This window comes from Chionomys nivalis, chromosome 1, assembly GCF_950005125.1.
Source record: "Chionomys nivalis chromosome 1, mChiNiv1.1, whole genome shotgun sequence".
In the NCBI taxonomy this organism is placed as follows: domain Eukaryota; kingdom Metazoa; phylum Chordata; class Mammalia; order Rodentia; family Cricetidae; genus Chionomys; species Chionomys nivalis.
Window position 1 is genome coordinate 88919496 of NC_080086.1, and position 12103 is coordinate 88931598.

At 39.4% G+C, this 12103-nt stretch overlaps 1 protein-coding gene and 1 pseudogene across 3 annotated transcripts in view; one reads left to right on the forward strand and one right to left on the reverse strand.

Moving 5' to 3' along the window:
- Positions 1-12103, reverse strand: part of Ccser1 (coiled-coil serine rich protein 1) — a 1171018-nt gene that overhangs the window by 728838 nt on the left and 430077 nt on the right. The window lies entirely within an intron of this gene.
- Positions 4310-4523, forward strand: LOC130877169 (guanine nucleotide-binding protein G(I)/G(S)/G(O) subunit gamma-5-like; annotated as a pseudogene).

Here is a 12103-nt window from a genome sequence, read left to right on the forward strand (position 1 = left end):
AAGTGTTTATGAGTTGTAAAAGTACCTTGGTAGAATTTTGGGGGTTGCTTATGTAAACTGTTATATCATCAGCAAATAGTGAGAGTTTGATTTCCGATTTGTATCCCCTTGATCTCCTTTTATTGTCTTATTGCTCTAGCTAGGACCTCAAGATTTATATTGAATAGATATGGAGAAGGGACAACCTTGTCTCATTCCTAATTTCAGTGAGATTACTGTGAGTTTCTCTCCATTTAGTTTGATGTTGGCTGTTGACTTACTGTATAGTGCCCTTATTATGTTTAGGTATGTTCCTTGTGTCCCTACTCTCTCTAAGACCTTTATCATTAAAGGATGTTGTATTTTGTCAAAAGCTTTTTCAATATCTAATGAGATGATCATGAGGTTTTCATCTTTCAGTTTGTTTATATGGTGGATTACATGGACAGATTTTAATATTTTAACAATACATCTCTTTCTGATCATCAAGCTTAAAAGAAAGTATCTTTCTTGGTTTGTTTCTTTGATTGTTTTTAATTTACCACACAGATAAGGCAATTTTGAAGTACTATTCTTCTTCTGCAAACAATAATCAATTAGGTAGCTTATAAACAAGAAATTTATTCATCCCAGTTCCAGAAGGTAAGAAACTCAGTATCATGATATATGCAGATTTGGTATCTATGAAGGCTCCCTTCTGGCTCATGGAAGTTTTTTCTTGTTATGTGTTTCCATGGTTAATGGTTTCAGACAGATCTCTGGCTTTCTTTATAGGTACACTATAAATTGTACTATACACTATAAAATGCCTCACTCATTAGGACACCAGAAAGAGTTCCTGAAATGTCCCATTTACTAATACCACGCCACCAAGGTGATTATTTTCATTGTGTGAATTTGGGACATATAAGCATTTGGGTTCACATATAAAGTATGGGAGTTCTTGCTAGGGCTCCCAGAGTGCATTTTGTGTATCTCCTAGTGAAGAAAGTATTGACACACCTAGAGGACAAAAATTAACATTAACCAAGACCTTCTGTACAACTGATCACTTTTACCAACATCAGCTGACCCTTGGGAGAACATCCACAAGTTGGATTCCATGGCTCTATCTTCAGACATCTTCCTGTTTGAAAGAAGACTTATCCTGGGCATGCATTGCATGAATCCAGTGGCCCATTTAGAATTCTGCTTTGGATAAATGTCTGTATAATTATTTACCTCTGGCGATAAAGACAGTAATACCAATCATCAGGCTACCTACAAACCTATTATCAGTTCTCCAGCACTAAGTTGCTACTGGAAATTTTCTGCCAACACTTCCCAAATGTCATTTTCAATGATCCCACACTGACAGCTTGACTTTGGTCATGGGTGGATCATTAAAGCCACTGAATCTGACAAATCTTACACATGTTAACCTAGAAAGACTGGAAAGATCTAAGTAAGCACTTTGCCCATTGCTACACTGTACCAGAAACCTGATTTAAGACCACTGTAGCTTTTGTCTGCACCACGTATCTTACAAAGACTCTTCTCTCAAGGCAGGCACAAGCCTCACTTCAAATTGATTTTTCTCAAGCATTGCTCTTTATTCCCCCACTTAAAACATCTGAGTATTGCAAATAAGCAATAGGTTCAAATTCAGAATGACCTTCCATTTTAATTATTACCTTGACTTCAGAGCAGCTCTCATAACAAGTATTATGAGGTGTTTTCCAGGACTCCTTCTGAAGCACTTGCCCTCACCACACTTACTTGTTTTCAGTCATAATGATCTTTCCTTAAGCATCTGAAGTGCCCTTTTCAAGTAACCCTAAAATAAAAATGTCATTAATCATGTCCAGCCAATAACCTATGCCCAGTAGTCTGTGAAATCTTCTCTAATGTCTTCAGGAGCAGGAATACTGCACCCTCTGAACTACAATGTGTTACCCAGAGCCTTTGCAGCACTCACAATGCTTTAGGTTTATTCCATTTTGTGGGTGTACACAACCTATTTCCTTGATAGATTTCACGCTCTGGAGAGCAGCGCTCATGTGTGGCACATTGTGCACATGTGCTCCTCAGAGCACAAGCTAATGAAGCTCTCTCGTGGTAGGGACAATCCAGAGAAACTCCAAATAAATCAATTGTTCTTTTCTCTCTTTATATAACGTACCTCGGCCATGCTTATTTGACACCAAGATTGAAAATCATTGTGTTAAATGGATAAATAAATGAATGTATGCTGAACTCGGTCATATCTCTTGAAATGTTCCCCATTGAGGTAAAGATTTTTTACAAGTAGCAAATAAATGGACTAGAATGACTGAGAGAAAAGTGTTCTGTCTAAACAAAGTATAAGTAGGAAATGAACATTCTCTGTATTTCTTTAAATGACATTCAAGTTCCAAACAAAGAACTTTATTTCTGCTAAACTCCTGTTTTTAATATATGCTTCTCTTTATCATGCATTTTAAAACATTGATTATTTAAAAATACAACATAGAAATGAAAATTCAAGCAGCATTAAGACTTCTTATATCTTCTATTGATACAACTCATCTTGAACTCTACAATTTTACCTGGCTCCTCACACTCTGATGCACCCAGTAGTTATCAGGCATACACTTTACAATGGTTGCTTTCAGTGTCCTAGTAGAGGATGACTCAGCGATGGAATGTAGGAGTTCGTACTCTCAAGGAGTGTTTACAAACTTCTTAGACCGACTTGGTGGAGAAAATGGGCTACATAGGAAGGTGCTAAGAAACCTAAGTGTATCCATCACCAAAGCCCTATGCTTTCTGCATCACAAACCACAGAAGCCAGTGGATGCTTCTTGTCCTTCCCCACCTCCCATTTCTGTTCTGCTCATAGTATAGACCAGAAGTAGCACATGCTTGCTCAGTCTTCAAATTGTAACGTGATACAACTGGATTCTGTGAATATATATCTCTTTTGGCTAAATTCACTTTTTAAAATCTGTTACATTAAAATGTAAACATTATATTTACTGAGTACCATGTGACTTTTCTTACATATATACAATGGATATTTAGTTTTGTACTGTAATTAGCATTTCTACAGCTGTAACCTCATCTCTAGGGTGAGAACACTTCAGATTCTTTCTTTCTTTTTGAAGTATACAGTACAGCATTTATTGCAGCCAACCTATATAATAACGCATGGAGATGGTTGTTCTATCTAACTACAATTTAATACTCAATTATCCATCCTTCCCCCACCCTAGTCCCTCCAGCCTTTAGTTGTCACTACTCAGTTTTCAATATCTGTGAGATCAAGTAGTATTAGTGTTTCTATGTGGCTCATTTCATCTCACAATTCCCAGGAGCCGCATTGTCACAAATTACAGAATTTCATTTTTCTGTGTTCCAGTGAGCACAGTTTCTTGGTAACCTATTTTTATCATGGACTACATTGTCACTATCAACTGGCTTCTGTCAGACATTGTAACAGCAATAGTTAAGAGCCAATCTGTCTACTTCAAATCTTTGGCCTGGTAGGTGACATGAAGGAGGTTTTGTGGCTAAGCAGTGATTTTCTTTTTGGGAGATCATGGTAGACACTGCTAGCAGTTGGTCAGCAACAGGTATAACTGATAAAATAGACCTATTGCTTGTACTGAATATGCTGAGCTTAGTGCTATGTGGGTGTTTTTAATGCATCCGTTGCTGAGATTATTTGTTGATTTCACAGTAAATTGGTGTGCTCTTAATTTTTATGTTATAATGATTATATTATATTATAATTAGGTTTATTATACAGCTGAACTGAGATGATCCGGCTGCAACCAGGCCAAGTGTTTACTTTGGAAAGCCCATATTTTGGTTAAGTTCTGCTTTACAGGTTTCTCTACCTAGCTTTAGAAAAATTAGTGATTTCTTATTAAAGTAAAAGAATTGGAAATTGGAACTCCTACCCTGTTAGGACAGCATGACAAATAGAACAAGGTATTTCGAAAACAGTTGCTGAATACAGCATGACTGCCAGAAAATAGTGTGGCTGTGACTTTAATGTCAGCTGCACAGCACAAAAACACATGACTAGACATCATCCCCTGGACCAAAAAGGTGTTTTGCTTTCAACTCTAATGAAATCAAAATTCAAAATATGCATGATGCTAATTTTTTTTAAAAAAATAATTTCTCTCAATTCCTTGAGAATTTCATACAATATTTGGGCCATATTTACCACTCCACTCTTCACTAACTCTTTCCAGACCCATCCTCATCTACCTACCAATTCTCCAAACTTCATGTCCACTTTTTCACCAAAACTGAATAGCCTGGCTCAGACTGAGAAGTCGGTATGGCTGTCCAGAGCCCCATGTCAGGCTTCTCTGTCATGAAGAAGGTGCTTCCACAACTCTGGCTGCAGGCTGGGCTCAACAGAGTGAAGATTTCTCAGGCAGCTACAGAATTAATACAGCTCTGTCTGAAGAATGCTTAACACTCTGCTGACTGGAGTGTCTTCAAGTACACATCCCTTCAGACTCCAGAAAGTCTGTTCCTTTCAGAGGTTAGCAAACCACTTTTCATGAACCAATGACTACTCCAGAGATTAAATTTGAAGCTTGTACAAAATCTCCTCTATAACACACATGCCACAATATACAGTCCTCTACATGTCAGTTCTTAATATTGGTCTCTCAGATTTTCATGGATTTCTGTGTCACAAACTGCCTGTAGCATACAATAAAATAGTATAAAAACAAAAATATTGGCAGACGCGGTGGAGAGACTGGCGCACAGATGCGACAGATGTAGGATGGTCCAAGCATGAAACAGTGAAGCCCACACTGAGAGCAGATCACCCCACTACAATTAAATCAAGTAGTTTTTTGGGGGGCTGGCATGCAGAGTGGTAGGCCTTTTATTGACAAGGTCCCCTGTCGAATGGGGAGCCTGGTCCTGTCCCTGAAGACCCTCCTGAGTGGGGAGAGTGTTCTTGGCCGGTGGTGGGACCCAGGAAACGGAGCAGGGGCATTCCCCGACCCCCTTGACTCCCCGGTCAGTCTGCGAGGGCTGCTCCCCTCTGCTGGGGCTGCTGCTCCTCTGCTGTGACCTCTCTCTCCCTGGCCCATCCCAGCTTGCACCCAGGGGCCTGTTTCCTTCTCCCTCCCTTCCGCGGGGCCCCAGGATCACCCAGTTCAGCCTGTTTGGGCAATGGGTCGGGTGCACGGGGCAGAGGGCAGCAGGAGTTTCTTTGTTTATGTGGCTGGCCTGCAGAGTGGTAGGCCTTTTGTTGGCGAGGTCCCTGGTGAATGGGCAGCCTGGTCCTGTTCCTGAAGACCCTTCTGAGTGGTGAGAGGGATCTTGACCCACGGCAGGAGCCAGGAAATGGAGCGAGGGCATTTTGTAAGCGGGGCCCCTGGCCAGCAGGGAAACCTGATCCTGTTTTAAAAGACCCATTAGATAGCATCCATAGGAGGAGATGGGCAGGTGCCAAGGCAAGAATTCACCCAACAATCTGAAAAACAACATGAAAACACCAGAACCCAATGATCTTACAACAGAAGGACTTGAACACCCTAACACAGAAGAAGTGGAAAAAATCGACTTTATGAAAGCAATAGAGTCCCTTAAACAACATGTAAAAAATGCCCTGATAGAAATGGATGAGAAGTATAACAAAAAGTTTGAAGAAATGAGTAAATACGTCAATGATACCCTGGGAAACCAAGAAAAAAAAAAACGATCAAACAGGTAATAAAAACAGTTCAAAAATTGAAAACTGAAATGGAAGCAAGGAAGAAAACACAAACTGAGGACCAGCTGGATATGGAAAATCTGGGTCAATGAGCAGAGACTACAGAAACAACTATAATCAATAGAATACAAGAGATAGAAGAAGGAATCTCAGATTCTGAGGACACCATAGAGAAAATAAATGCACTGACCAAAGAAAACAGCAAAGCCAACAAACTCTCATCACAAAACATTCAGGAAATATGGGACACAATAAAAAGACCAAACCTAAGAATAATAGGGATAGAAGAAGGAGAAGAGTCACATCTCAAAGGCCCAGAAAATATTATTTAACAAAATTATGTAAGAAAACTTTCCCAACATAAAGATATTTCTTTGAATATTCAAGAAGCATACAGAACACCAAATAGGCTGGATCAAAAAAAAATCCCCTTGCCATATAATAATCAAAACACAAAATATACAGATTAAAGAAAGAATATTAAGAGCTGTAAAGGAAAAAGGTCAAGTAACCTATAAAGGTAAACCGATCAGACTTACACCTGATTTCTCTATGAAAACCATGAAAGCCAGAAGGTCCTGGATAGAGGTACTGCAGAAACTAAGAGACCATGGATGAAAGCCCAAACTACCATACCCAGCTAAGCTATTGTTCACTATCAATGGGGAAAGCAAGACATTCCAGGATAAGAACAAATTTAAACAATACGTTGTTGTAATAAGAGCGGCAGGGTTGCTTCCCACCGCCACCCGGTTAGCTTTACCCGAAATAATTACACGGAATCTGTATTCTTTTAAACACTGCTTGGCCCATTAGCTCCAGCCTCTTACTGGCTAGCTCTCATATCTAGATTAACCCATTTCTAATATTCTGTGTAGCACCACGATCTGGTGGCTTACCAGGGAGATCTTAACCTGCGTCTGTGTCTGGTGGGCGAATCATGGCGACTCCTGACTCGGCTTCTTTCTCCCAGCATTCTGTTCTGTCTACTCTGCCTACCTAATTTTCTGTCCTATTAAAGGGGCCAAGGCAGTTTCTTTATTACTTAACCAATGAAACAACAGATAGAAAGATGACCCACCTCCATCAATACGTAGCCACAGATCCAGCCCTACAGAAAGTAATAGAAGGAAAATCACAACCCAAGGAATCCAACATTGCCAACACTGCCTACAATAACTCAGGCATCTAGCCACCCTTCACCAGCACAACTCAAAGAAGGGAGACACACAAACTCTACTACCAAAAACAATAAGAATAACAGGAGTAAACAACCACTGGTCATTAATATCACTTAATATTAATGGTCTCAATTCACCTATAAAAAGAGATTGGATACGAAAACAGGATTCAACATTCTGCTGTTTATAAGAAACACACCTCAACCACAAAAACAGGCTCTACTCAGAGTAAATGGTTGGGAAAAGGTTTTTCAAGCAAATGGTCCTAAGAAAAAAGCAGGTGTGGCCATACTAATTTCTAACAAAACTGACTTCAAACTAAAATCAATCAGAAGAGATCGAGATGGAAACTTTATACTCATAACAGGAACAATTCATCAGGATGAAGTCTCAATCCTGAAAATCTATGCCCCTAATATAAAAGCACCCACTTATGTAAAAGAAATATTTACTAGAACTCAAGGCAGACATCAAACCACACACACTAGTAGTAGGAGACTTGAACACACCTCTCTCACCAATGGACAGGTGAATCAGACAGAAACCCAATAAAGAATTAAGAGAATTATTGGAGGTAATGAAGCAAATGGACTTAACAGACATCTATAGAACACGTCATCCAAATAGGAAAGAATATACCTTCTTCTCTGCAGTTCATGGAACCTTCTCGAAAATTGACCACATACTCGATAACAAAGGAAACCTCCACAGATACAAAAAAAATATCAGTGTCCACCTGTGTCTTACCAGATTGCCACGGATTAAAGCAACAACAATGCTACCCCCAGAGAGCTGACAAACTCATGGAAACTGAACAGTCAACTACTGAACGACACCTGGGTCAAGGAAGAAATTAAGAAAGAAATTAAAGTCTTCCTTGAACTTAATAAAAATAAGGAGACAACATACTCAAACCTATGGGACACGATGAAAGCAGTGCTAAGAGGAAAGTTCATAGCACTAAGTGCCCACTTAAAGAAAATGGAGAAAGCATACATTGGAGACTTAACAGCCCACCTGAAAGCTCTAGAAAAAAAAGAAGCAGACACGCCCAGGAGGAGTAGAAGACTGGAAATAATCAATATGAGGACAGAAATCAACAAAATAGAAACACAGAAAACAGTTCAAAGAATCAATGAAACAAAAACTTGGTTCTTGGAGAAAATCAACAAGATTGACAAACTCCTATCCAAACTAATTAAACGACAGAGAGAGAACATGCAAATAAATAAGATCAGGAATGAAAAGGGGGACATAACCACAGACACAGAGGAAATTCAGAGAATCATTAGATCTTATTACAAAAACCTGTATGCCACAAAACTGGAAAATGCAAAAGAAATGGACATTTTTTTAGATAAGTACCATATACCAAAGTTAAACCAAGACTGGGTGAACGATCTAAATAGACCTGTTAGTTGCGAAGAATTAGAAACTGTTATCAAAACTCTCCCTTCCAAAAAAAGCCCAGGACCAGAGGGCTTCAATGCAGAATTCTATCAGAACTTCCAAGAAGAGCTAATACCTATACTTCTTAAAGTATTTCACAATATAGAAACAGAAGAGTTATTGCCAAACTTTATGAAGCTACAGTTACCCTGAAACCAAAACCATTCAAAGACCCAACCAAGAAAGAGAATTACAGGCCTATCTCACTCATGAACATCTACTCAAAAATTCTCAATAAAATACTGGCAAACCGAATCCAAGAACACATTTGAAAAATTATTAATTATGATCAAGTAGGCTTCATCCCAGAGATGCAGGGCTGGTTCAATATGCAAATCTATCAATGTAATCCACCATATAAATAAACTAAAAGATAAAAACCATATGATCATTTCATTAGATGCTGAAAAAGCATTCGACAAAATTCAAGACTCCTTTATGATAAAGGTCTTGTAGAGATTAGGGATACAAGGGTCATACCTAAATATAATAAAAGCAATTTACAGCAAGCCGACACCTAACATTAAATTAAACAGAGAAAAACTCAAAGCCATGCCACTAAAATCAGGAACACGACAAGGATGTCCACTCTCTCCATACCTCTTCAATATAGTGCTTGAAGTTCTAGCAATAGCAATAAGACAACATAAGGGGATCAAGGTGATTCATATTGGAAAGGAAGAAGTTAAGCTTTCATTATTTGCAGATGATATGATAGTATACATAAGCGACCCCAAAAACTATACCAAAGAACTCCTACAGCTGATAAACACCTTTAGTAATGTGGCAGGATACAAGATCAACTCCAAAAAAATCAGTTGCCTTTCTATACACTAAGGATAAGGAAGCAGAGTGGGAAATGAGAGAAGCATCACCTTTCACGATAGCCACAAATAGCATAAAATATCTTGGGGTAACTCTGACCAAGGAAGTGAAGAATCTATTTGACAAGAACTTTAAGTCTTTGAAGAAAGAAATTGAAAAGGACACCAGAAAATGGAAGGATCTCTCTTGCTCTTGGATTGGGAGGATCAACATAGTAAAAATGGCAATTCTACCAAAAGCAATCTATAGATTCAATGCAATCCCCATCAAAATCCAATCAAAATTCTTCACAGATCTTGAGAAGATAATAATCAACTTTATATGGAAAAACAAAAAACCCAGGATAACCAAAACAATCTTATACAATAAAGGATCGTCTGGAGGCATTACCATCCCCGACTTCAAACTCTATTACAGAGCTACAGTATTGAAAACAGCTTGGTATTGGCATAAAAACAGAGAAGTCGACCAATGGAATCAAATAGAAAACCCTGACTTTAACCCACTAACCTATGAACACCTGATTTTCAATAAAGGAGCTAAAAGTATACAATGGAAAAAAGAGAGCATCTTCAACAAATGGTGCTGGCATAACTGGATGTCAATCTGTAGAAGAATGAAAATAGATCCATATCTATCACCATGCACAAAACTCAAGTCCAAATGGATTAAAGACCTCAATATCAGTCTGAACACACTGAAGCTGATAGAAGAGAAAGTGGGAAGTACTCTACAGCATGTGGACACAGGACACCACTTCCTATATATAACCCCAGCAGCACAGACATTAAGGGAAACATTGAATAAATGGGACCTCCTGAAACTGAGAAGCTTCTGTAAAGCAAAGGACACTGTCACTAAGACAAAAAGGCAACCTACTGACTGGGAGAAGATCTTCACCAACCCCGCAACTGACAAAGGTCTGATCTCCAAAATATATAAAGAACTCAAGAAACTAGACTGTAAAACACTAATCAACCCAATTATAAAATGTGGCACTAAGCTGAACAGAGAATTCTCAACAGAAGAAGTTCAAATGGCCAAAATCACTTAAGGTCATGCTCAACTTCCTTAGTGATCAGGGAAATGCAAATCAAGACAACTTTAAGATACCATCTTACACCTGTCAGAATGGCTAAAATCAAAAACACCAATGATAGCCTTTGCTGGAGAGGTTGTGGGGTAAGGGGTACACTCATCCATTGCTGGTGGGAATGCAAACTTGTGCAACCACTTTGGAAAGCAGTGTGGCGGTTTCTCAGGAAATTCGGGATCAACCTACCCCTGGACCCATCAATACCATTCTTGGGAATATACCCAAGAGATGCCCTATCATACAAGAAAAGTATATGCTCAACTATGTTTATAGCAGCATTGTTTGTAATAGCCAGAACCTGGAAACAACCTAGATGCCCTTCCATGGAAGAATAGATGAAGAAAGTATGGAATATATACATATTAGATTACTACTCAGCAGTAAAAAACAATGACTTCTTGAATTTTGCATGCAAATGGATGGAAACAGAAAACACTATCCTGAGTGAGGTAAGCCAGACCCAAAAAGAGGAACATGGGATGTACTCACTCATAATTGGTTTCTAGCCATAAATAAAGGACATTGAGCCTATCATTCATGATCCTAGAGAAGTTAAATAAGAAGGTGAACCCAAAGAAAAACATATAGTCATCCTCCTGGATATTAACCTTCATCAGGCAATGAAAGGAGACAGAGACAGGGACCCACATTGGAGCACCGGACTGAAATCCCAAGGTCCAAATCAGGAGCAGGAGGAGAGAGAACACAAGGAAGGAACTCAGGACCGCGAGGGGTGCACCCACATACTGAGACAATGGGGATGTTCTATCAGGAACTCACCAAGGCCAGCTGGCCTGGGTCTGAAAAAGCATGGGATAAAACCGGACTCGCTGAACATAATGGACAATGAGGACTGCTCAGAAGTCAAGAACAATGGCACCGGGTTTTGATCATACTGCAAGTACTGGCTTTGTGGGAGCCTAGGCAGTTTGGATGCTCACCTTATTAGACCTGGAAGGAGGTGGGAGGTCCTTGGACTTACCAAAGGGCAGGGAACCCCTGACTGCTCTTCGTGCTGATGAGGGAAGGGGACTTGATTGGGGGAGGGGGAGGGAAATGGGAGGCGGTGGCGGGGAGGAGGCAGAAATCTTTAATAAATAAATAAATAAAACCAAAAAAACAAAAAAATATTGAATAACCTATACACTTCAATCTGAGCTGTCTATTTGTTCCTGGATGGGGGCCCATCCACTGGATTGCATTTGATCAACCAATGGCCATACCAGTAAAGAAAACTGACTCTACCTGCCCACAGAAGCCCTCAACTGTCCACAACTCCCATGCTATGGTTGGGGACTCTTGGAGAATCACACAAGACCAAGTCAGCCAGTAGTGGATGGTGGAAACTAATCTAAATTTGGTGTTCTTTAAATTAAAATTTGACATTTCAGATTTGACTAATATTGTCTAAAAGTAACCAACTCAATTTGAATAGTTGGAAAAAGTAAAGGTACTTGGCTACAGCTACAATAAAATACCCCGACAAAACCAACTTTAGAGAGGAAGGGTTCATATGTGGCTCATAATTCCATGGTGCAGTCTGTCACGGTGGGATGTCACAACAGCAGGAGGTTAAGGGGGCAGCTGAGAACACTGCTTCCTCAGTCAAGAAGCAGAATATGGTTTGTTTAAACATCAGCTAGCTTTCTGTTTTTTTGCAGTTTAAGAGCTAAATCCAGCAAATGGTGCCCCATCCTTTTAGGGTAAAGTTTTCCCAGTTTACTTAACCTAACCAAGATAATCTCTTCACAAGTATTCCCAGAGTCTAACCTAATGTAGATAATCCCTAATTGGTGTATCTGGAGGTTTGTCTCATAGATGATTCTAGATTCTATTGACAATATGAACCATCACAGTAAC